Source organism: Peromyscus eremicus, chromosome 1 (genome assembly GCF_949786415.1).
Source record: "Peromyscus eremicus chromosome 1, PerEre_H2_v1, whole genome shotgun sequence".
Lineage (NCBI taxonomy): Eukaryota > Metazoa > Chordata > Mammalia > Rodentia > Cricetidae > Peromyscus > Peromyscus eremicus.
Window position 1 is genome coordinate 145998659 of NC_081416.1, and position 25941 is coordinate 146024599.

A 25941-nucleotide genomic window follows, 5' to 3' on the forward strand; every position below is an offset into this window, starting at 1 on the left:
TACAGAGTGAGACATTAAAGTAAAAGTAGGCAGGCTGGCAAGCAGAATGTCAGGTACGAAGCATGGAGACAGGCATATTAACTAATTCTAAAAGGAGGAGGACTCAATTCCTTCTGTGGCCTGGTCTGACCACCTACTCTGTGGTAAGCCTTGGAATATAAATTAAACACCTCACGACCCCAGAGCAGACCTACTGACTGCTGCAGGGAAGAACCTAGGCCAGGATGTACTAAGAGGGACATAATATCAGGTTCATCTTACCCTCTCTGCCTTCATACAGTACCCAGCAATGCCAGGGACCAGCCTCAGCAGTTTTGAGGGTCTCAAAGGGCAGGGATGTCTGGCAGGCACAAGAAAAAACTGGGACACAGGAGTTGGTGCAAGCTGGCGAGTCTTGTCAGATCTGTGCGTTTTCTCTTCCTTCTTCTCCTGATCTGACTCAACCCCAGTCTTTTATTGTAATAATACAAGGAAATAGGGGTGAGAAAATTCAACAGGTGATTGGGTTCTCCACAATAGTTTCAAAAGTTCTTTTTGTAAATCAGCAAAGTGTACCCCGTGCCCCTTGATTGCACATAGAAGTTCCCAGGAAGAAAGCCAAAGCATACCAGCTTATTCTTTTGCAGGTTAATAATTATCAGACCATCTGATAATCACCCCAGAGGCCATCTACTTGCAAGTTTCTCAGAAAGCACAGAAGTATAAGCAATGGTTTAAAGTACCAGACTGCCAGCTTCCTCACAGCTTAAGTTCTTCTTCATCTCTCTGTAATTCATCAATTGTCTTCTAACTAGCTCTGGACAACTCTTGTCTTTTATCCTATCTATATGTCACTCCATCTACAGTCTTCTGCCACCAGCCTTCTGGGTTTTCCCCATGACCTACATAACAGCTTTAACTCCTGCCATTGTCACAATCTCAGTATCATTTCTAATTTCATGGAAACCACCGCAGGAGAGAGAAAGAAAATCATAAAGAACAAATAGAGTAGGAGGATTACAAGAACCAGTAACAGTTGGATGGGTGAGAACATGACATGCATACACCATAAAGTCTGCCCTCGGGACACAAGGGTTGTTTTCTCACTGGCCCACAGAAGGCAGGCTTAGTAGATTATCCGGTGGGGCAGGCCCGGAGGGATTGATGTCCTCATTCTCGGGTACCTCCGGCACAGATTCCACTGGCAACGCGTCAGGCTTTTCATATGCCATCTCCGGCACAGCAAAGCACTGGAGCAGTTAAGGTGGAGAAACACTGAGGTGAGGGAGAAGGATGAGAGTCATTCACTGGGGTGGGGGCTTCACTTACTTGTGTTATGAGAGAGTGGGATTGACAGTGCCAGGGAATTGTAACAAGTTGTTTTCTCTTGGCAGATAAAAGAAGAATATCATGTTACTCACATTATAATCCCTGTTCAGAATGGAGGACCTGATTACTGTTGTATGAAAAACGAGGAGGAACTCCTTTTTGTTCAAGAAGAGCTGGGGCTTCTCACCTTAGGTTGGATTCATGTAAGCAAACTGACCTCCCTGTGGCAGCTCCTCTTCTAAACACACTGCCTGTTTCTTTCTCATCACAAAGTCAATCCATTCCAGATCATCTGTCTCTGAGCACAGGCAGTCACTAGTGTTCCAGCCTTGAGTCAAAGGCACATTTCCTGGTGTATTTCCCGCTCTTCTAATTTTATCTCTTACTCAAAGTAATTCTTCAGAGTTCTGATTCCTTGTGAGTGAGTGAAGAACGGATGCTTCCCTAGAATGTATGAGAACATAGTGGAGAGACTATGTACCTAAAAGTATTTTAACTAAGTCAAAAGAGTTTATTCTAATAACTACATTTTTGTCTTCAAGAAAAAGCTCTTGCTTTGTGCACACCTAAAGAGCTCCATCACGAAAGGTTTTCAAGTATTTGGACATGCAGTACATGCTTGTGGTGATCTTCAAGGATATACATTTCTTTTCTTACAAGAGTTCTTCTGAATAATTCTCTAATTTTCAAGGCCTGAAACTCACAGAACAGGCATCTTTTCTTGAAATGGGACAGGTATAAGCCACAATCAGTTGGTTATTTCTAGGTTTTGAGAGATGACTAGTACTTTTGTACTCACAATTGGGAAGTGCTGATGTATGAGGCAGTCTCCTGTGTCTTCATGCTTCAGTTGCATAAATTCTTACTGATTGCCTAACAATAACATACCATGGCAGATAGAAATTTGGCCCTCAGTGCCTGGACGCTAATGGGAGATGACACAGAAAATGAGCACCAATTCCCATGAGGCAGAATGCATTCTGTTCTTCAGGAGGAAAATACAGGGCACTGTGGGTTTCAGAGGAAGAGGGATCCCACTTGAGGTGACTTTTGATGACTTGTAAAGAGGTGCCGAAAGAGAGTTCCTGGGGGAGGGGTCTTGCATCAGTGAGTGTCATGTTTGTTGGAATTTGTGGTTAGTATCAGAAAAGGATGGCAGATTTGTATTGACATGACCATTCAGAGCCATGCTTTCCTTCGTCCAGTGTGGGCAATAAGAACAATGGTGATTTGAGTAAATGGAGAACTCTTCAGGTTATTTTGGGCAGAATGAAGAGATGACCAAACCAGACTCCAGAAGGTAAAATGAAGGAGTTGCAAGGCTGGGTACAGTGGGGAGGTCAGTCAATGTTTGAGAGATGCTCACTTCAAATGACGATGAGAGGGTGATGCCATGTGCACAGGAATGTGGGATTTCAGGGATCCAGGGGCTGAGGAATAGAGGTTGTCCAGTCTGTGACAGGGCAGGCTTGGAGTGGAGCTCATGGGGATGGCAGTGACCCTCTCAGAAGCGTGAATAGGGCATCTAGAGGAAGACTGATTTTGGAAGTGGGATTCAGTCCTACCTTGTGTAATTGAAAGCAGTGTGAGATATCACACCTTGGAGCCTTTGCTGGCAGTTAGAAGGAAGTTCTGAGAAGCCAGGTGAAGGCAAGAGAGGGACCTGGCAGGCTTCTGCATGGAGCTGGACTTGAAAATCTGGTAAATGGGGAGTGATGAGAACTGAGGAAGATATCCAATGAGGAGAGAAGAAACACAATGAGGGATGACAGACACAAGGCTATAGGAGAAATGGTTATGGGGTTCACAGAAGCCACACAACAGGGAAAGTAGGAAAATGAATTCAAGATGTGACCCAAGGACCGACTCCAGCAGGAAGAGTATTCAGATCTCATGCTGGAGCTGGGACTCATTGGGGGATGTTGGCTAATGGATTTTGGGCCTTGGTGGGCAGAGACTGCAAGGTTTAAAGAAGCCCTAGAAAGGTGGGTGTACTGGCATAGTCGTAGAAGCCTAGCATTCAGGAATGTGGGCCTGCTGGATAGTGACTTTGGCAACAATCTGTGCTGCAAGAGAAGACTGTGGTTTAAAAAAAGTCATCTATCCATTTGTTTCTAGAGGTTTGCAGGCAAATGGATGGATCTAGAAAAAATCATCCTGAGTGAGGTAACCCAGACTCAGAAAGACAAACATGGTATGTACTCATTCATAGGAGGATACTAGATGTGGAACAAAGATGATGCTACTCACATCACCAGGGAGGCTACCTGGAAAACAGGACCCAAAGAAAGACATGGGGATCGCCCAATGATGGAGAAATGGAAGAGATCTACATGAACAGCCTGGACATGAGTGGGGGTAATGAAGGGCAAGAGTCGAGGGAAAGAGAGCTTGGGGGAGCAGGAGATCCCAACTGGATCAACAACAGAGAGGGAGAACAAGGAATAGGAGACCGTGGTAAATGAAGACCACATGAGAATAGGAAGAAGCAAAGTGCTAGAGAGGCCCACAGAAATCCACAAGATACCCCCACAACAGACTGCTGGCAATGGTCAAGAGACAGCCCGAACTGACCTACTCTGGTGATGGGATGGCCAAACACCCTAATTGTCGTGCTAGAAACCCCATTCAACGACTGAGGGATCTGGATGCAGAGATCCATGGCTAGGCCCCGGGTGGATCTCTTGAAGTCCAATTAGTGAGAAAGAGGAGGGTTTATATGAGCGAGAATTGTTTAGACCAAGGTTGGATAAAGCAAAGGGACAAATAGCCAAACGAATGGAAACACATGAACTATGAACCAATGGCTGAGGGGTCCCCAACTGGATCAGGCCCTCTGAATGGATGAGACAGTTGATTGGCTTGATCTGTTTGGGAGGCATCCAGGCAGTGGGACCAGGTCCTGTGCTCATTGCATGAGTTGGCTGTTTGAAATCTGGGGCCGTGCAGGGTCGCTTGGCTCGGCCTGGAAGGAGGGGACTAGACCTGCCGGACTGAGTCTACCAGGTTGATCTCAGTCCGCGGGGGAGGCTTTGCCCTGGAGGAGGTGGGAATAGGGGGTGGGCTGGGGGGAGGGGGGAGAACAAGGGAATCCGTGGCTGATATATAGAACTGAACTGTATTGCAAAATAAAAAAAAAAACACACAAAGAATAAATTAATTAATTAATTTAAAAAAGTCATCTAATGAAGTTTATGGCTATTGTGAAGTCCGTTAGGACTGTCATATTGAGGCTTACATCCAGACCTTAGATCCTAGGGGAACAGAGAGGGACAAGGCTGCTCTTCGCAGAACTTGATTAACAAAATTCTGACATGTACAGAAACTGGGCAATGGTTTAAGCATGGTTTTGTCTACTTGAATTTTGTTTTCTTTATTTTAGTTTTTTCTTCAACTTCCTTTAGTTTTACAAATGCTTGACATTTCAAAATATAACTTTCTTGCTAGTGTACATACATAGACAGTGTAGTTTAATGACTCCTTAAGGAGACATCTATGTACACTTAGAGAAGGTTATAGGAAATTGCCAAGAGCCTGGTCCAGCTTTCCAAATTCCTTCCTCTGAGCCTGATCCCCCTCTTGCTCTAACCATCTCTTCTTTGGTTTCTATGGAATTAACCTCCTAAGTGTGCCCCCTCCATGTTATCAGTACTTCATATCTTCTTATGTCCTGAAATGCAATGGATAGACACATGACTTTTACATCTGGCTTGCTTGCCTTAACATCTGCAAGCTTCCTCCCCACTCTGACACACAGTTATCTGATGTGTGCTTACACCTAGTGAGCTAGTGAAAGAGGGGAGGGAAGGGAAGGAAAGAGGGGTAAGATAATATGACAGTAGTGTGTGCAGTACAATATCTGAAGGGCAGAACAGTCTCCTCTTCACATATGGAGAGATCACATAGGGAGGTCTCAGAGGCAGGATTGAAGGCATGAAGCTGAAGACCCAGAGTGACTGTTGAACTGATGTTTGAAGTAGGAATTCTTGGTGAAGATGGAATCAGAGTCTGCTGTTGGCAAGAGGGAAGCAGAGGGAGGTTAGAAGCTGAAGGACAAAACTTGGAATGGTTACTACTTAAATATCAAGTATAACTAGGCATGGATGAATAAAAGGATCTTGTCCTCAGTGAGGGACCAGCTAAGAAGTGATTGAGAGAACTTCAGGTTATTTGGACATTTATGGATCAGGAGGCCAAAAGAAATTGTCCCTTTTTCCTTTTCCACCTAGCAGACCAAAGTTTTCCTGGCATGATTTGGGAAATCATGGTGGGAGCCAATTCATGAAGCTCCTTGGGACTGCCTTTCCTGGTGGATCAGGCATGGAGCTCACTGGGAATTCTTGGCTTCTTTTGTCTTCTCAGAACCATCCAACCCAGACAGCCTTCTTGTTAAGTGTGGATTTACACACACATTTTTGCTACCAGAAGATGCTGCCAGAATCAATTGCAGTGGTGTGTTCCCCTAAATGTAAAGAGTGAGTATGTAGGATTCAGGTATGAAAGGTACGACAGCAAAATGCTCTATGGCTCAGGATACTTTAAAAGGGAAATAATATCCTCAGAGTGTCTTAAGTGATTGCTATAAAAAGCCTCCCTTTTAGGTACGCATTCTAATTAACACCAGCTGCTCTTAAAAGATGTGCTGACACCACGGCTGGGTTCCTAAGACAAATCCTCAATAGCCAGATGTTGAAGAAATTCCACACCAGATACTGTATATGAGTATCATCTCTTTACATTCCCAATGTCATGTTATTTTGAATTTCTCAGCAGAGCTAGAGTTGAAAAAACAATGAAATATCCTGCCTTGTTTTGTAATAATTTTTTGTACCCTAGACATTGTTCCACTGGAATTAGTGAACCCTGGTTTTAGCACATTCCCCACTTGGTACTCACAATGATTGATCTGAACAGACCTGGGGCTTTTTTGTTTGTTTATTTGTTTGTTCTGTTTTTCTTGATTCTTCTTCCTTCTCATTTCTACTGTTAAGTTCCCTTGCGTCATTAGGTCAATGTTCAAGAAAGGGATCCAGAGAGAGTGAGACAGGGAGAGAGAAGAAGGTACACATACAAGGGTAAGAAGAAGAAGATGAAGGAGGAGGAAGAGGATGAGAGGAAGAGAAAGAGAGAAGAAAGAGAGGACAAGAAAAGGTGATTAGGACTATGAAAAGAAAAGACAAGATCTAAGAGGAGGACAATGATGGCAGTAATGGCTAAGAATAGGAGGAAGAGATCCACATGTTCTATAAGGAAAAAAGGGATGTATGGAGAAGTGGAGAGACAGGAGGAGAGGATGGGAGAGGAGATAGTGCGAGAGAGAAATAAGGAGAGAGCTCATAGAAAGCAGAGGAGAGGAGGAAAAGAAGGGAGAAAAGATGAGAGAAAGATGAAGAGGAGAGAGAAGAAAGAGACTTGAGGGATATCTGATGACTGTGATTCTTCCTTTTCTCATTTCAGAACTGGAATTTTCACTCTGACACCTTTTGGATTAAACAAAGTATCATTCTGCACCCAGAGAGTATTCCTTTCCCATAAACAGGATTTTGCTCTCTTCTGTGTAGATAGCTATATACAAGAAATTGAGGCCATATTCCTACCCAGGACATAGAATTGATAAGGTTTATCTTCTTTGGAAATTCAGCCTCATCACTCCCCTTTCTAGAAATCCATAATAACCATGTATGTAGGAAGCAGGGGGCAGTGGAATTAAGTTTCTCATATTTGCAACATGGTCATTTACTGTCTTTGAGGGTGCTGACCATCCTGCCCCTTTTACCTGATATCTGGGGATACTAATATTGTGTACTTTACAAGCCTTTGGGAGGATAAAGGAAGAAGGACTGTGGTGGACTCAGGGGCAGAGTGTGTGCTTGAAGACCATGCTTGAAGCGTGGACTCTATCCCCAGTAACACGCAGAAAAGTTTATTCAAGGCTTATTACATGTTAATTTGTTCTTCATCAATGTCATTTATTAAGTTTCACTTGGTGCTCTGAATACCAAGGAAAAGTATAGGCATATTTTTTCATCCTGCCAGACTACTTTCAAATAACCGCACAGAGGCTTACTATTAATTATAAATGTTCAGCCAATAGCTTAGGCTTGTTACTAACTAGCTCTTTCAACTTATAATAACCCCTATTTTTATCTATGCTCTACCATGTGGTTATTGGTAAAATTATTAAGGCCACTCCACGTAGTTAAAAGGGAGGTTTATTTAGTGGTGTAACTTACAAATGAAGGGATAGGTAGGTTGCAGGGTCTGGGAAAGGTGTGGCACAGTCTGGTGGTGTTCTCTGGAGAACTCTGCTCGGTCTACCTCCAGCATCCAGGGTCCAGGAACCAAAAAGAGAGCCCCTGCATCCAGAACTCGGGTCTTCGGCGTCCTCTCTCAGCCCCGCCTTGTAGGTGTGACCATTACCGAAGGGGTTGGGACTTCCAGGTCAAAGCTGGAATGGCTACCTACTACATGTGGTAGTACCTTTTTTCAGCATGACATATTCATCTTCTTCCTCTGCATCTGGATAATCCACTTCAGGTGACTCTGCCCTTCTTCTTCCCAGAATCCTCTCAGTTTGCCTCTCCTGCCTAACCTCTTCCTACATAGCTATTTCCAGTTAGCTCTTTATTAACAATGAGAGCAACACATATTCACAGTGTAGAAAGAGATTATCACACAGCATTTCCTCTCTTTTTGCCTAATTAAAAAGGAAGGTTTTAACTTTAACCTTGTAAAATTATGTACAACAAAAACAATTATCAAGTAAGAATTACAGTTACAATATCCAGCCCATTTGTGTTTGGCAAAATGGTATAATATTACCTAATAACAGGGACATCTGGCTGCCTAGACAAAGTTCCTCTGTAATGTTGGGGCATCTATCTTTGGCCTACTGGTTTGATATATCTGATAGACATTCCTGAGAAGCTGGGAATTTTGAAAGACTGTCCTACTTTGTCTTGACAAAGTTCAGTGGTCACTTTCTTTTGTGTCCTGCTGGTCCAGTTTGGACTGAGGAAAGAGCAGTTTCTTTGCTAAGTGGTTAACTTTTACCACAAAGAAAGAAAACTCCATTTGGAGGTTCTTCTATGCCCATCATTTCTTGGCAAATTGGTGCTGCCAGGAGAAGATGTGTCTCACTGTCATGAAAAGTCTCAGGTTATTAAATATATTAAATGCCATATTCTATAGGTTTTGAAGTGTTTGAAGACTTTCATCATAGCATGAAAAAACTCAAGGGAAGTTATGTTTCACTTATATATAAGTAATTTTATTATTTAGAAATACTATGCATACAGTAATACTTAAAATTGCTTTACAAAGTTAGGAAATTGATATTATTTATACATTCTGAATATATTAATATTTTAGTAATGGAAAATTCACATAATCCTGGGTTTGTGTGGCATTTCCCAAAGTGCTTGAAGTCATTAATAGTTGTGTCTAAAAGTGACATGTATTGATTATATGATATTTTTATTTTTCTATCATATGTTCAATTAAGTCTATTAGAAAGCATACAAGAATAAGGGAGGACTAATGAATATACTCCTACAACCCACTAATATGTATAATAATATAATATTAGTCAAAGGTGAGAACAACACCAAAATAATCATAGTTAAAGAAACTATACCAGATAATCTAAAACCATAAATTCAAATATCTCTATATTTAGAGCTAGAAGAAATAGTTGGTATTATACCCTAAATATTTTACCATGGCAGAATTCAGACATGTAGAGTTGAATGATTTACTTTCAAAATTAAGAAAATCTTTAATGGAGATATCTGTTGAATAGTCAACATCTTTTGCTGGCGGTTCTCTCTGTGGGGTCCACAGCCTTTCCTGTCCTCTTTTGAACAGATATGGTGACCTCTGGGGTCACACAAGACCCCTAAGCAGGTCAACAGCTACAGCCATAAAATCCTGGAATCCATTAAGAAAGGAGTCTATATGGTCCATTTAGGATGTGAGTGTATAAACTACACAGATGCGAGACATTCTATGGTCATCATTTTTTATTCCTGACTTTAGGGAGGATGAATGGTTGACAATGTTAGAAAGTTATGAGTATTTCATACTTTTAGTCAATTCAGAAGTCAAAAATGTGCATATCCAACTCAAGCTTCACACACATTCCAAAGCAACTTTTTTTTCTCTGTTTTCTGTTCATGTATGCAGTTCATCCTTCTCTGATAGATGGAATTCAAACTCTTGATAGATTTGCAAGGTTAACCAGTGGATGTGCTATTTTTCCTTGAAACATTTAAGGAAGGGCATAGATATCAGAAACTACCAAAAGTTTCTTTATAAAGCATACTACTTAGTTGTAAGTAAAAATATGTCTTTAAATTCTACAAGAAGGAAGTTGAGTGAACTTGCTAAAGATTGGAGAAAATATTTAAAGCCTATGTGATGAGTATCAGAATGCATGATAAAGAGGAATTCTCTGCTCACTGCATTTCAACAGTTACTGAAGTGAGATACTGACCATTGACAAGCTGCTCACCACAAACAGCAGGTGTGTGAATGTTGTGTCCTCAGTGGGCAAGGGAAACTGAGCACAGAGGACTAAGTAGGTATAGCTGATTGAAAGTGTCAACTTGTCTTTCCATAGTCTCCCAAAACTCTGCTTCCAAGGTAACTCGGGAGCTCAAACCTTGAAAGACTTCCAGAATTCCTCTGAGAAATTAAACTGGACTTGGTTGTTAGTGATGATCACACACTGGCAGAAACTGTAGACTGAAATACATGTTTATTGTGAGTCACAGCTGCCATTTTCTGACCTTCTCCTCCTTGACAGAGTTTAGGGAAGTGCTGGTAGCCATATCACAGGAACAGAAAGTGGCAATTGAGGTTCTAGGTGTCAGTTCATTAGAGGAAAAACTCTCTGATGGCTATTTGCCTTGTTAGGCAAGGCCATGAGGCTACAGAGTCCAGAACATCTTTTCTTATGTTATACCTTCACATGTTTGCTGTTACAGTCTTTACCTGGCATCTGATATGAGGTATATGGATGTGGAGAGTTCCCCACTCCCTGTATTGTAGTGTGTTTATCTCATGGATATATTCCAATCTACTGGGCATTTTTATCTGTGGATTGTCATGAAGATGATTCCTCCTTAAACTTTATTGTCTAATTGATACAATGTTTTGGTGAATAAAAATAAATACTAGGATATGTTTCATAGCTAGGCCAACTAAGGAGCTGCTATATATCACAGCTCAGATTTATGATTCAGGAAAACATTTGAGTCCAGAAGCCAGGCACAGATTTCTTGTGCACCATTAGGTGGTACTAAGCTTCAAAATAGCTTGAGATTAGACCAGATGACTTGCTAATGGTCTTTATAATAAACATTCCCAGAAAATCAATCTTTATTCCACAAGGGCAAACTGAGATGTCTGGCTATGTCATAAATACAAAACACCTCAATTATTGCTAGTTGCCAAATGATCAATTCTTTATATCCATTCCTGACCTCAGTTTGGGCAAACAATTCTGACTAGTCAGGGCTACAGAAAATAATTTGACTCTATAGCCCCAAAATTGGACTACAGGTTTTTCTTTGATAATCAGGAGTTACACACCAAGAAGAAAGGATATTTTGAAATTTAGAGCACTGTTGAAAGTGCCAACTGAGCTTATACTAAAAGATACATGGTACCCAAGCATGAACTAGAGAATCTATGACATTCCTACCATTGTTTTTCCAAAACTCAGTACTCAACAGGCAACTCTAGGATTTAAAGAGAATTTAGAATTTATGATTTCTGATTGCACAGTTTTAGTGTAAAATGTTTACATGGTCATGAGTTAGTTTAATGTGCCTCCCTGAAAGAATGCAGGGGGATAAGTGGCTATATACTCAGATAGGTTGCAAGTATGCAATTTTCTCATTTTCTTGGGCTCTTCAGCAATTTAGGTTTATGATTCCTTTAAACATTCTTATAATATTTCCTCTCAAGATAGATAACAAAGTAATTGATTCCTTCTTTATAACTACAATTAACAGTCTGTCAGTAAAAGGGTTGGCTGAGAAAATATGCTCCTTGCTTACTCATGAAAGGCTACTTAGATATATTGCATGAGAGTTGTTGGGATGACTGTTTTAACTGATGACTTTACCTATGGAATGTAACCTTTTTATGGCTCTTATATTGCCTGAGAGATTTTGTTGGGATATATAAACAATGAGAAAGAGAGAACGAAGTAGAATAAAGGAACCATCAAGAGAATGTGTGAGTGTCATCATTTTTCCCTAGCCCTCAGATAGAAAAGTCACAGCTTCACCAACACTCTGTATTTTTCTTGGAGCCAAGAGTGCTGCCTTAGAGGCTGGCTCTCCAAGGCAGAGTTAAAGGACAAAGGATATATACATATGCATATGTATGTATGTATGTATGTGTATACAGACATATATGAAATGTCAAACTAAACAGAAACAAAAGAGGAGGAGGAGAGAAAGAAACAGAGGCAGACAGAGGCACAGAGAGAAAGACAATGGCAGAGACAGAGACAATAACCATCCATAAACCACTTGTTACTCATATGGGGAGTGATTTTAAACTACTTCTTTAAACTACTTCATGACATAAATGAAATATGTTGTGAACTTACATTGCTTCATTGATAGAAAACACAGAAACTTCATCAAATTTATACTTACATTGTGTATATACAGTAGAGGTTATTCTATCCATCTCCTTTCACATTGCCCCTGTGTGAGTTTAAAGTCTTAATCCACTTAGAGCCAATTTAAGAACACAAGGCAACGAGACTTCACATAGAGGCCTTAAATAGAGATTAGTTTCAGATGGTCTATTTCAATGATAAGTCATTTGGCAAGCAAGTTCTTTGCAAAAACAAACAATGCAAAAAGCCCTAGTGGTAGGAGACCCAAAAGATTAATCTAAAATAAAGTTTCTAAAAACAAGACAAAAAAAATTTTGTTACCTGCTCCATTAAACTCAGCAATCCAATGAATGTCAGAACTACTATAAAATCTCTTCTTCTTTAACTCAGAAGCTATGTGATAAAGAGCTGTCTAAAGCACATGTAAATTATGACTCTAATGCTTGGCAGGCAGCCTGCCTGTGGGGCTACTGGAGTTAATAAGGACCATAATAATGTACACCCTTTGGGAACAGGTGTAGACTGACCTCAACAGCAACTGTGACTAAGTCCTGGAGACACAGTGGGTTTCTGAGCCTCCCATCCAGCAAGGACGCTCATGGCTGTCAGGACTAATCCTGTCACTCTGCACAGGCTCTTGGAAAACTGATGGCTCATTCACTCCACAGTTTCTTCTACTGCCTTTTCCCCACAAAGTAAAGTTTTTAGAAATGTACTAGCTTAAGATATCTGTGCTCACGTTCCCTGCTGAGTGGCTACAATCTCCACAAATATTCTCTGCAGGAAACAGTTTCTCTCATGACAGAAATTTCAGACATAGTTGAGGAAGAAAATTTGTAACAAGATTAATAAGGAGAAGGAAGTGTGTGTGTGTGTGTGTGTGTGTGTGTGTGTGTGTGTGTGTACATGCTCTGTATATATGTGTGTGTTCTACTTAAGAAGGTGGAAAAACCCTGCTTTCTCCATTTGTATCATTGTGACTTGATTCTGTACCATGGATCCATGTTGGGAAATAGGTAAATAAGCCAATAGTTTTATATACATTGAAAACAGTAGTGAGTGAAGAGTTAAGACAGCAGGAAGCTGATTGTATTTTCGCCTTGAAGATGAATGAAGGCTGAGAGCTGATTGGAAGTCCTGCATATACACATTTGATCAATATTCACATATGAGTGAGTGAAATTCCTTATATATAATGATACTTCAGTTGTAAAAAGAGCACAAGCTATATGAAAAGCACATTTCTCCCTTAGAAGACACTGTGTGCCTCTAGGCTGGAGAGACTGCCAAGTGCTCATCCAGGAAGACACCACTGACAGGCAGATAACTCACTGGAAGGCATGTTCTTTAGCTTTGATCTCCAAGGGCCAGATTCCTTCAAATGAGGGACAATCCCTAGGATGTAGAGCCATGGAAAGTTATTCAACCAGCTCTTCCTATACTATTCACTCTGCTCCCTTTTTCCTCTCTAATTGAAATCTCAAAACACTCTGCTCTAAAGTGTCCTTTTGAGATTGCTGTCTTCTTGCAGCTGGCCACAGTTGTGGTGTGAATATAAAATCATGACTGCAGGCTCTTGTGTTTGAATATCTAGTCTCCAACTGGTGGCACTGTTTGTGGAAACTTTCGAACTTTTGGAACATGAGATCTTCACCTGGACCTCAAGGTTATGGGGCAGAACACTCTGATTCTGTACCTGCTTCCTGACCCTCCAACAGGTAATAAGCTGTTGCCCTGAGCTCTTACCATCGTGGACTAACATATACCATCATGCCTTCTAATTCTTGTTGGACCAACTCCTTCCCACATTGAGGACCTTTGTCCAGGAAATATAGTCTGTGATAGACAATAAATACAATCACTTGGCATAATCTTCCTCATGAGGCATTGTAGGTATTTATATTACTCCTGCATCTAGATAGTGTGAGCATTGTAGCTTTGTTTTCTGAGCCTCTCCAGGATCTCATTCTGCAGGTGACCTGACCAAGCACCCAATGAAAGAATTCGGAGCAATAATGTAAAATACAGTGTTTAAAAATGATCCTGATTTATGAGTAACTTGCACCTAGATTCAAGAGATTCAAACCTGAACATCATAGCACTGAGGATGTCACTTACAATTTCCATTCCACAGACTTATCTTCTATAAAGCACTATCAGTGGGAATATTTGGGGGATTGGAAAGAGATATTTGAACATCACAATAGGGTTCACACCTCATCTTTTCAACCAGGAGAAAAATTGTGCTCGAGGGACCAAGATCAATTACTTTGTATAAATCATAGCTCCTCTATGAGTCTTGAATGGTACTAATTATGTATCAGCTGTTTAAAGAAAGTAATTATTTAAAACACTTCCGTACTCCATGAATGGAATGAAGAGCACCCTAGCTGTATCAGTGATCTACTGACATTCAGATCACAGAGAATGCAATAGTTTTAAAATCACTGGATCTTTCTTCTTTATAAATAGAAATAAAAATTCTCATTGTTGTCCAAATAGTCTAGGCCTCTGGCTACTTGTCACAAAATCCAAAGCTTGATAAAATTTCTGAGAACTAGAGAGCTCAAAATGCATCATTGTCCCTTAGATAGTTGCCCAACCAAGGAAACAGTCACTTTGGAGGTGCCACAGAGAATACTTCCACTTTCATGTTAACCACCCCAAACTCTGTGAGCTCCTGATGATAGATGTTTCAGGGAATTCTAGGCAGAAAGGAATAAAAATATTCTGGCCCTCTGTAGCTACCCACATCCTAGGTACCATTTGAGACATGAAAATCAACATGTCTACTCCTGAGAAAAAAATTGAATGACTTCTCAAAGTGTACCCCCAGTGACACAATTTCCTTCAACAAGGCCATACCTACTCCAATAAGAACACACCTTTTAGTAGTGACATTCCCATATGAGCTTTTGGGGGCTATTTTCATTCAACCCATCACAGAGACCATTTCTAAGCAATGTAATGAAAAATCTTTACCATGTTCATAACTTGTTTTCAAGCTGGCCTCCATGGGTAGATAAAATTAAACCTAGAGTAGCATTTCAGTATCAACAAGATCACAAGGTTAAAATGCACCAGTGACCAGTTTTATACTTGCCTCAAACAGGAATGGGTGAACTAATGGCAGCAAACACAATGAGCTGTGCCTTTCTGACCCAAACCTACAGAACAGAAAAGTAGTCAAAGTGCAGTCAAGACTGTCACTTTTCCTCTCTGAACATAAAACTCAATGGACAAGAAAGACAAAAAATACCATATATATATATATATATATGTGTGTGTCTGTGTGTGTGTGTGTGTGCTCCACAGCAAAGAGAGCAACTCCTGCTGACTGCAAGGTTAAAGCAAATAGCACTAGGGTTATTATTCTTCCTTGGTCTTTCTGAAAGTACAAAGTACAGATTTTACACTCAAGCCCCATGTCACCATAGAAAGAAGGCAATTTTGGCCTTCTTAATAAAAAGCTAGCAGGAAGAAAGGCCCTTGGCTCCTGACCCACCCCTCTGTATTCCAGGATTCCTCATCGTGTTCTCCACAGACCATCATTTTTACTTCAATCAATGAAAGTCATTTTTGAAATGGGAAAATCTCCCCTCTTCTTCCATGTCCTTCCTCCGAGAAGCTGTTACCAGATCTGTTCCTGTCAGCACCTAGGATCTGACCACCCTGATGAGCCAGCCTCAGCCACCCTTCTTCAATAAGACAAGAAGAGGCAAAGTGAAACACCGAAAAATGAAATTAATCCACTGGAGCCTCATTGGGAAAAAAACAGAGAGGTCCAGAGACAGTCCCTCAGTTTCCATTAGAGGGTTGAGGGAAATTCCAGTTTCTTGGTTATATTATTTCAATAGGCAGACAGCCAAACGTGGAAAGAGATTACTAGGACAGGTACTTTCACAGACTAAACCCCAATACAATCACCTTTGAATTCCTTATGAGTCACTTTTATCTTTGAGAGAGTGACATCAGGATTGCACCTGCCAGGAGGATGACTATTTTGAAACTGACTGTAGATTCATGGCTTTAGGATCTTACACTAATGTTCTTTGGGAAAATTTAATGCATACAACTTATTGAACAATTCAGAGTTTAATGTTTGAAATTAGCAATAAGTTACATAACTCTTCTTTGTATGCAAATTAGGAAAAGTAGTTATTTATCAATTCTCATTTTAAAGTTAATTATAAATATATACTGTGTTAACTTTCTGCAAATATAAATTTCTTCAATTTTAAACTTTATGTACATGTATAATCTAGTTAAGTTACATACTATATTCACACATGCCATCTTTGAAAGCAGCTAGCAGTAAATTCTTAAAATGTTTTATCACCAGTTGCCTCCCAGACTCAAATTAACAAAACACAGCATCACTATAATACAAGGAAATACAAACTTTCATTTTTATTCTTCCTTGATTTGATATACATTATGTACATAAAAAGGCATTTGAATCAAGATAGAGCAGAAATAAAAATCTCTCCTACCATACTTTGCATACACATTGGCACCAAGTAATATTTAAATTATAGTGCATGAAATAAGTAAATTTTGTGTTAAGTAGTATCTATTTCTCCTTTTTCTGAAGACAGTGCTAAGCAGTAAATAGCACCACAAACTTCACTCAAGGAACTGTTGTAAAGATTGGAATTCTCCTCTGAGGATTTGCAGTAGTGAAGTATAAATGTATCTCAATGAAATTCAGCATAAAAGATTATTCATTTTAATCAAATATAAAGCTTGTCTCCATATACCCCAATTAGCATCCACATGTCTTGTGTGAGAATAGAAATCATCTTCTAGAATAAATGCTGGAACTTGAAAACTAGGACCAAGATACATGAAAAAATGATAGAGTAAAACTTACAACTGAAAGAAACAATATTGAACTGTTTGGAAAACAATAAAAAATTGATATTGTCAATTTTTTGGTGAGATTGGCCTCTCAACCTGCCACCATCCACAGAATCTCAGTTGTATAATCTAATCAAACTCTCTGTGTTGGTATCACACAAAAATATCCTGTGGTATTGCATTCCCCCAAATATTGTGCATGCTAATAAACTTATCTGGGGTCAGAGACAGAACAGCCACAATATTAAACATAGAGGATAGGCAGTGGTAGCACATGCCTTTAATCCTAGCACTCCAGAGGTAGAAATCCCTCTGGATCTCTGTGAGTTCAAGGCCACATTGGAAACAGCCAGGCATGGTGACACACGCCATTAATCCCAGAAAGCGAGCCTTTAATCCCAGGGAGTGGTGGTAGAAAGCAGAAAGGTATATAAGGCGTGAGGACCAGAAACTAGAAGCTTTTGCCTGGTTGAGCTTTCAGGCTTCTAACAGCACAGTTCAGCTGAGAGCCATTCAGATATGAGGACACAGAGGCTTCCAGTCTGAGGAAACAAGATCAGCTGAGAAGTTGGCCAGTTGAGGTTAGCTGTGGCTTGTTCTGTCTCTCTGATCTACCAGCATTCACCCCAATAACTGGCCTCAGGTTTGATTTTATTAATAAGAATTTTTAAGATTCCTGCTACAATATCCATTTCCATTTTTTATATATCTTGTATAATGTCAATATAATTTTTTTAAAGTTTTCTTTTTACTGAGGAAAGTATAACTATGTTTAATAAGAGCAATTTCCTTTACAATATTATTCTCTCCATTTCTTTCAATGACACTAGAAGCATATTTCTGATACTGAAAATGATTATTTTTGGTTCACTTTGATTTAGAAGAGCTTCTCATTCTTTCTGACTTATTCTCTTCAATTCTCAAAAAAATGCTTGCACACTCAGATTATATACACAAGTGATTACCACTTAATCATGAATGCTACATAGGAAATTAGATATGAGGTGATTACTGTGGAAGCATTATAGAGATTTTCTGTTTAGTCTTGTATGGTACAACATGCCAAACACAAAATATATATTTATATGACTTTATGATATATATCCTGTCACAAATTGCTTCTAGATATACAGGAAATGAAATAATATAAAATTAAACCAAATACAAGTGAAAATTTGATCTATAAACAGGATCCATAAGGCTGGTGCTCATATGACCCTCACATAACCCTATAATTGTTACAGTAAACATCATAACTAAAGAAAGACTATAAGCTAATAATGTAATAATTCATACAAAGCACATGAGTAACTGTTTGCACTAGGAAACCCAGGATGTTAAATATTCAGAGTTATCCTCTCAATAGAGGAGATATCTATTTTCCATGCAGAAGGCTGAGAGTGGATGTTGTTAATTGCCAGGTGATCTGTGCTATCTGAATGGCCATGCCATACCCAAATCCCCCAGACTATTATGTTTACCCCAGATTCTTCCCTCTCTAGACCTTTATCTTGAGCTTTTTTTCTCAGTCAATGGAACCTATACTTAGGGGAACAGTCACATGCACTTTGTAGTTTAATGACCTACACAATCATAAGACTACACCAGATCATCCTCTGGGCCCTTAAGCTACAGAACCCATTCTTATGGAAGAGGTCACATCTACTTTGCAAAAAGAGTTTTGATGTCATCATGTCTTAAGCTTTATTGTGCACATGGGATTGAGATAATTGTTACCAGGAAACTTTTTTTTCCAAAATTGTACTGTACGTTAATGCCTAAAATTTAAACTGCCCGGTGTCAGACTCATGAAGTTTAAGCCAACACTGGCAACTGAGTTGTGTTGAACAGGATTTCTTTCTTGCCTCATGTGGATCATTATTCTGCTGGCTTTGGTGTTTCCAGTGACCCACACAAGTAACATTGTTGCTTATTATTATTGTCAAGGACTGTGTAGTATACCCAACTTATAAGATCAGAACCACAGCAGATTTGCACGCATACCAAACAGGACCACAAACATAATACATGGTTCTCTATCTGTACCACAAAGACCTCAGTCAAATGTAGGAAGTTTTCAGTTCCATTACAGGACCACAAACATAATACGTGGTTCTCTATCTGTACCACAAAGACCTCAGTCAAATGTAGGAAGTTTTCAGTTCCATTACCCTCTAATGGGACTACCGTGGTATATGTTGTGGTTGACTGAAATCTCTCTTCTCTCTCTTTTCCTCCCTCCTTCTTCCTTCCCTCTTTCCTTCCCCCTCTTTCGATGTGTAGAAGGGTTCCTGCAGAGCTCTGCAGCTGGTTTGATTTTGGTGTGTTAGCACATGGCTTTGATCTGTCTTTTGTGATTGGTACCTCTTGTGTCTGGTACCTTCTGTTTCAAGTACGTAAATCTTACCTGAGAGTTTTTTAAATGTTTAAAGCCTATGTAAAACTTGGTTATGGAAGGACACAGCAAACTGAGATGTCCTATAACTAGGAATTGTTTCAGCATTTGTCTCTTTGGGAGCTTTAAATAAGAAGTTTTGGTATGTAGATATTATTTTGCTAAAAAGTGTAAACTGTATAACAATGAAAGAGCCCTTGGCAAAACTACAGTCAGTTTGCCAGAGGTTGACTCCCCTGTGGCCACAAAGGCTAAAATTTATCTTAGAGTGACCTTGTTTTTTTCAAGGACCTGCATGAACCCAACACCCAACACTTCTATGTGTCTATACTTCATACATATAAATCTAAATCACAGTGTTTTGATAGCTAATCCAATTGAGTGAATGGAAAAATTTAGACATATAATTACAGGCCGTTCTGTTGGAGGGGGGATTCTTCAATGGAGAGCTGTGAGATCCACCTACATCTACTTAACTGGCTAAGGCTTCAGTTTTGTTTTTGAGATGGAGATAATTATTCCACAATGTTATTCTGGGTATGGGGATTGTGCAAGCATTTTACAGGACTGTAAGCACTTGGTGTGTAATGATTGTTTAGCGACTGATACTAATGATAAATTTAGACCCTGAACACAGAACAAGAAAAGCCATGGAATACACATTATATGCTGTGTTAATGTAAATGTGTAGGAGGAGGAAAAATCCCTTTCTGTAATTGGATTGTGCTAAACTGGAGGATTTACTTAGATAACATGTGACTCATCTATGTAAAGTAACAGCTCAATCCATAAATAGCTAAGCAGGCTTATAAACCAATGCATTAAACTGAATTCATCCTATTTGCATATTTTTATGTTGGACATATATCAATGCATATACCTGAAATATCCACACTTTAAATAATCCTATTTTAAGAGTTAATCCAAATACCACACGCAGACTGGACTCAAGTGCACAGATCAAATATGATTTGTGGGTATGTCTCTGACAGATGGCCTTAGCACTCTCTTCGGTGAAGGAAAATGCTCTCTGCTTTGTGATAAACACTATCTCATTGATTGAGGTCCTAGATAGAAGCAGGTAAAGGAAGGAAAGAAACACCATGAAGAAATGTCTGTTTCTTCATCACTTCCTGCATTAACTAGGACATCTTCCCCTTAAACTAGAATTTCTATCATTGGTTTTCCCAATTCACTAACATTCAGTCCAAACCACAACTGTACCAGCAGCTCTCTTGAAATGATGGTTTTCAGATAGATAGCTCCACCACTGAGTGAAGCAATTCTTACAAATAATTTTCTTTGGTCACACACTCTCACCAACTCAGATGAATTACTGTTCCCTAGAGAGAGAGAAGCAAGATGAAATGTGTGGGTGTCCACAAATACACAGATGCATATATGTCTGTGTGCCTGTGACTAATACATTCTTGCTTAAAAGTCTTACTCATTTCCAGGGATTGTGAATGTCGGCTTTGATATACACAGATAGGCAATATCCAACCATGTGAAATAAAATTTTGGCACTTTCAGATACTGGTGTTATGTTCTGGAATTTTAAAAAAAAATGAATATGTAGCTCTAGAATGAGATGTGTTCTACAGCCTTGAAATGGTAGTTCTACAGGAATAACCTTCTACCACCTTATATTTCTTACTTGAAGATATAAATGAGAATCAAAAGATGCTATAGAGTTACTCATAAGTGAAAATGTGCCTTAGGTCACAACAAGTGTATTATCAGTGAATTTGTACTGGTGTTAATATGTAATAAGAACTCAACTGAGCATAAAATTATTTTCTATACATGAGCAGAATATTTACACATTGAACTTGTTAGTATTGTAACCTTGAACCCAAGCACACTCTTGATTCTCCTGTGACATTATGCTCCTTTATAAAAAGAGATATGTGCACTACATACATTGTTATAAGGATTGTGATATTTATCAAACAGAAACAGAGCAAAGAGGAAATTGTATCCAAATTTCTTAATTGATAGCTTTTAAAATAATTACTTTATTTTCAGTGAAGAAATAGAGGATGGTCAGTCTAAATATCTGAGGAATTTTGTGCATTGTTTGATTGTAAATCTTCTTATTCACCATGGCTAATGCAATGAATAACACACAGGGTTACTTATTAAAAAGAATTCTTGTAGACGATTTACTGAGTAACAGTAAATTGGATTCTTTAGTTCTATGCCAGTTTCAGTTCACTGATGGTCATTCAAAGTGACTGTTGGAGATTGCTTTCTCTTCTGTGGTTCTATGTCCATATGGCAAGTGTGACTTATTTTCATGTTCTGTGCACCTTGAGAGTGTCAGAGTTACAAGGACCAGGCTTACCGTCAATTGCATTTGTATTTAATTTTAACCATAATCCTTTCAAATGGTTCTTTTCATGGAGGAGTATTTCCTGGTCATTATTTTTCACTATTTAATGAATTGCTGAGGTCTCAGTAGGGCTGCAGATACCTTTTTATGGGAACCTGGCTTCTTGGAAGGAGTGGGAATTGAGGCAGATGATCTCAATGTCAGAGCAATGGTTTCATTTTAAAAAGACACCTTTTCAATACATATGTAATTTCACAAACACTTGATAAACTAAAATAAAAAGATGGAAATGGGCCTTTGACAGTCTCAGTAAGCCAGTACACAGAACCTAAGGAATCTCTGTAATAAATCTCACATTGTCCCACATCATTTTCCTCAGAGAGCACTTCCATTTTCTTCTCTGTGCTTTGAGACAGTCTTGTTATGTGGTCTATGGTGGTGTCTCATGACAATACTCTTGCTTCAGCTTCTCAAAGGCTTGGATTGTAGGTATATACTTCTATGTCCAACTAACAGCCCACATATTCAATCTGGATCTAAACAGGACATGTTTATAAAAACAGTAGGAGACACAGTGGCAAATTAATTTTCTTGCTGTTGAAAACTGCCAATTTTACCCACAGACACCAACTACAGGCAGTATGAAACAAGCTAGGCTTTTTCCATGAAAAATTTTTATGACAGTTTCTATGATTATCCAATGCAGAGTTCTTTTAATTTTAGTAGTAATGTGGAGTTGAGGTTCTTAGTTTAAACAATTTCACTTTCAATATGTTGCTTCTTTTTCTTGATAGGCTAGAGCAATACTGTTTCTTAATGACAAGTGTCAACTGTGGTTACAGATATCCTAGCCATTGCATGCACCATCTTATCTACAGGGTCAGAGCCTTGTGAGGACACAGTTTAGTAATCCCCCTTCTGTTCCTGTGCCTACTGATCACCTAGATAGCCTTTGTTAGTCCACAGTGATTCACGGGGTGGATAGGTCTTAGACCTCTATCAGTATCTTTTCAGATGTCCCTTATGAAAAGTCAATACTCAGTCCTTTGCAAAATCCACATCTTGCCTTTTATTTTTAAATCTGATGAACCCAGCAGAGAGAAAGCAAGCTATTTAAATTAGACTCATAGTTATTCGTCTCAGAAAAGCACATATAAAAGAGTACAAATCATGTCACTAAGACAGAAACACTCAACACAAGCACAGATACCTGTGGCTGAAGGAAATAAACAAGTAGCTATGGTGGTATTTTATTTGTACTGAAATGTGATTTTAACTGTATGTTAATAAATAAAGTTGCCTGGGGGTCAGAGCTATTAGAGCCATAGCAAAAGTCAGGCAGTGATAGCACACGCCTTTAATCCCAGCACTTGGTAGGCAGAGCTAGGTAGATCTCTGTGTGGTCAAGGATACAGCCAGCATTGAAGACACACGCCTTTAATCTCAATACCATAGAAGACCTGGAGGGCTGTACAACAGACAGTGACGAGGCAGTCATGTGGTTGGTTTTACAACCAAGAGAAGGCAGAACAGAAAGTCTATATAAAGACAAACAGACAGGAAGTAGCTCCCTTTCGGAGAGGTCTCTTGGATTAAGAGGCTAGGTGCAGCAGGCAGGTAAGGCTCTTATCTCTTATCTCTTGACTTTCTTCTTTGCATTGGTTCTGTGTTTCTTATTTAATAAGACTGTTGGTTACATCTACAAGTGGCTGTTTGTGCAGCATAGAGAGCCTACACTTTCCAAACTGTCATTACCAGCAGCCAGAATTTAACCCACAAATGGATGAGTCAGGAAGTTCAATAGAAAGCAACCTGGGGGTTTCTCCAATGGGTCTGAGTGAGAAGAAGCTGTGTACCTGAAGATTCCTCTGTGTTACTATGTTCTACCTGATTTATTTTAGCAAGGGTCCCACTCCTCCTGCAGATTGTTGTATTTTTAGTAAGTTTGGAAAATAATAAACTTCTACCAGCAATAGGAAATTGGCTCAAGCTGGAACCTGTAGCTATTTTTTAGAAGTGGTCTCTGAGTTTAGTCCTGGGACATTTGAAGGTAAGCAGCCACACCATGGGCTTGTTTTGCATTACCAGGAAATCCTGTATTGTTGTGCCCCATTCTTCTTTCTTTTTGGACTTTAGTCTACATTTATTCTCAAAGAAATAAATCAGAATTTAGAAACTGTTCAAATTTAACCTCTTTGAAATAATCTCAGGGGGATTTGAGTTCCTAACCCCACTTGTAATCATACAGTAAGGCTGTGGAACATTGCTTCACATGTATGTATGGGCACTAGTCACTCCCCATAGATTCTGCAGTGTTCTCAGAGCCTTGCCATGAAGACTTATTCCTATATTCAGGAGACACAAACATATCTCTTAAGGTCCCTTTTGATAACAAGATGTTCTTAGGAATGTAGTTTTCTTTTACTTTTTATCTGTCTTCTTGATCAGTTGAAATAATCATTTTTCACCTTTTAAAACATAATGGAGCCGGGCGGTGGTGGCGCACGCCTTTAATCCCAGCACTCGGGAGGCAGAGCCAGGTGGATCTCTGTGAGTTCGAGGCCAGCCTGGTCTCCAAAGCGAGTTCCAGGAAAGGCGCAAAGCTACACAGAGAAACCCTGTCTCGAAAAACCAAAAAAAAAAAAAAACATAATGGAAGCAATTAAAGTTCACCTAAGGCACATGATACTTAATATGATTGTTTTCAATTCTATCTTGTAACAGATTAAAAGAGCAATTTAAGGCTTGGATCAAGTTTTCTTCCAAGGCTAGTGTGAAATGGAGGAAGGCATAGACGTACCTTATACTCTCTGAGGTCTCAGAGCAAACAGAACAGACATCAGCTTCACATCACCCAGTGTGTCACCCAGTGTGTTTGCATCTTCCAATGAAGTACTGTGTGTCTATGATCAAGCCTTATGCATCTGGAATAAGAAGCAGTTTGCAATTAGGCATGGCTTCCTCAGGAGGAAAATACAACATTCACTATATCCATCAGGGATCATTTTCTAGAGCTATGAATACTGAAAATGTATTTTTTGAAAAACACAAATTATCTGTATTAACTGATGACATTCAGTTACTATCCTGTCTTAGATACCAGAACACACAACACTTCTAAAATACAGTGTCTTTCTGGTTCAACACTAAGCTGGGAGAGTGTGGTGGATGCTCACAGTAGGGTTTTCTGAGTCTCTTGATCGTACTCTGGGTGGCAATGCCTAAGAAGCAATGTCCTCTCCTATGTTCTCCTCACTCCTTCCTTTTTCCTTCTTGATCTTCAGCTTTTTCATCACCAGTTGTCCACACAATTCTGACGTGAAGTCAGGTGTAAGCTCACCCTACTATGTTTCCTCATCCATGTAATAATCTTACTGAGAATCATCTCCTGGTTATTTTTCTCTCTTCAGTTCTTACTCCTTATTTATTTATGTATGTATGTATGTATGTATGTATGTATGTATTTATTTATTTATTTATTTATTTAATTTAAATCTGGACCACTGTTCCCAAGAAATCTTGTCTGACTTGGGTTCAGTCAGCATCGTTAATGGAGAAAAAAACCTATTATACACCCGTGGATATGTCACCTTGTATGTGCTATTCCTTCTCTTCTTGAGTTTGTGCAACACAGTTAATATCTGCAGATGTTCCCATGGACTACAAACATTTATCTTCATTTAATATAGAACTTTAGAATTTAACATTCTTTAAAAAAAAAACTTCAGAATGTTACACACACATTCTCTCTCTCTCTCTCTCTCTCTCTCTCTCTCTCTCTCTCTCTCTCCCTCCCTCTCATTCATTTTACACTATTTTGAAGATACAAACACAATCACCTAAAACAAAATCTCTTTTAACATCAGCACTTAAGCATTTTTGGCCTTTTTATTGAATCTTCACAGTAATGAATCATATATAATAAGTGCTTAAGGATTAGTGCTCAGATAAATATGTGGACCCACTACTGAGATGTGAATTGTAATTCTTTGATATAAAACGGGCTTCAAGTTTAGCTTAATTTTAAAACCATTTTTTTATTTGAAAGTTTATATTTAGCAATCCACTAATGGAGATGAATTTCTAAATGGTCTTCCTAAATAAAAAACACAGAGCCAGATACATGGGTGAAAGCCTGGGAGAGATCAGGGAAACAGGGAAAGCCACAGCTAACCTTACCTCACCAATTCTGCAGCTTCCAAATGCAAGTTACTTCCTGTCTGCCCACACCTATATGCCTTGCTCTTCTGCCATCTGATTTGCTCTCTCTGTCCAGCTACATAACTCCCTCTTCCTGCCCAGCTCTGTCACTTCCTGTCTGTCTGTACAGACCTACAGACCTTCATGGTTAACTAGTGCTGAAATTTAACACATGTGCCACCACACCTGGCTCTGTTTCCAGTG

The 25941-nt window shown here is 39.3% G+C and overlaps 1 long non-coding RNA gene across 1 annotated transcript; it reads left to right on the forward strand.

The window, feature by feature from the left end:
• The first annotated feature begins 820 nt into the window (after positions 1–820).
• Positions 821–20351, forward strand: LOC131919538 (uncharacterized). The gene is made up of 4 exons (XR_009381281.1): positions 821–1511; positions 5671–5783; positions 13542–13665; positions 15468–20351. It is a non-coding gene; the product is annotated as an uncharacterized LOC131919538 (long non-coding RNA).
• The last annotated feature ends 5590 nt before the right edge of the window (positions 20352–25941 follow it).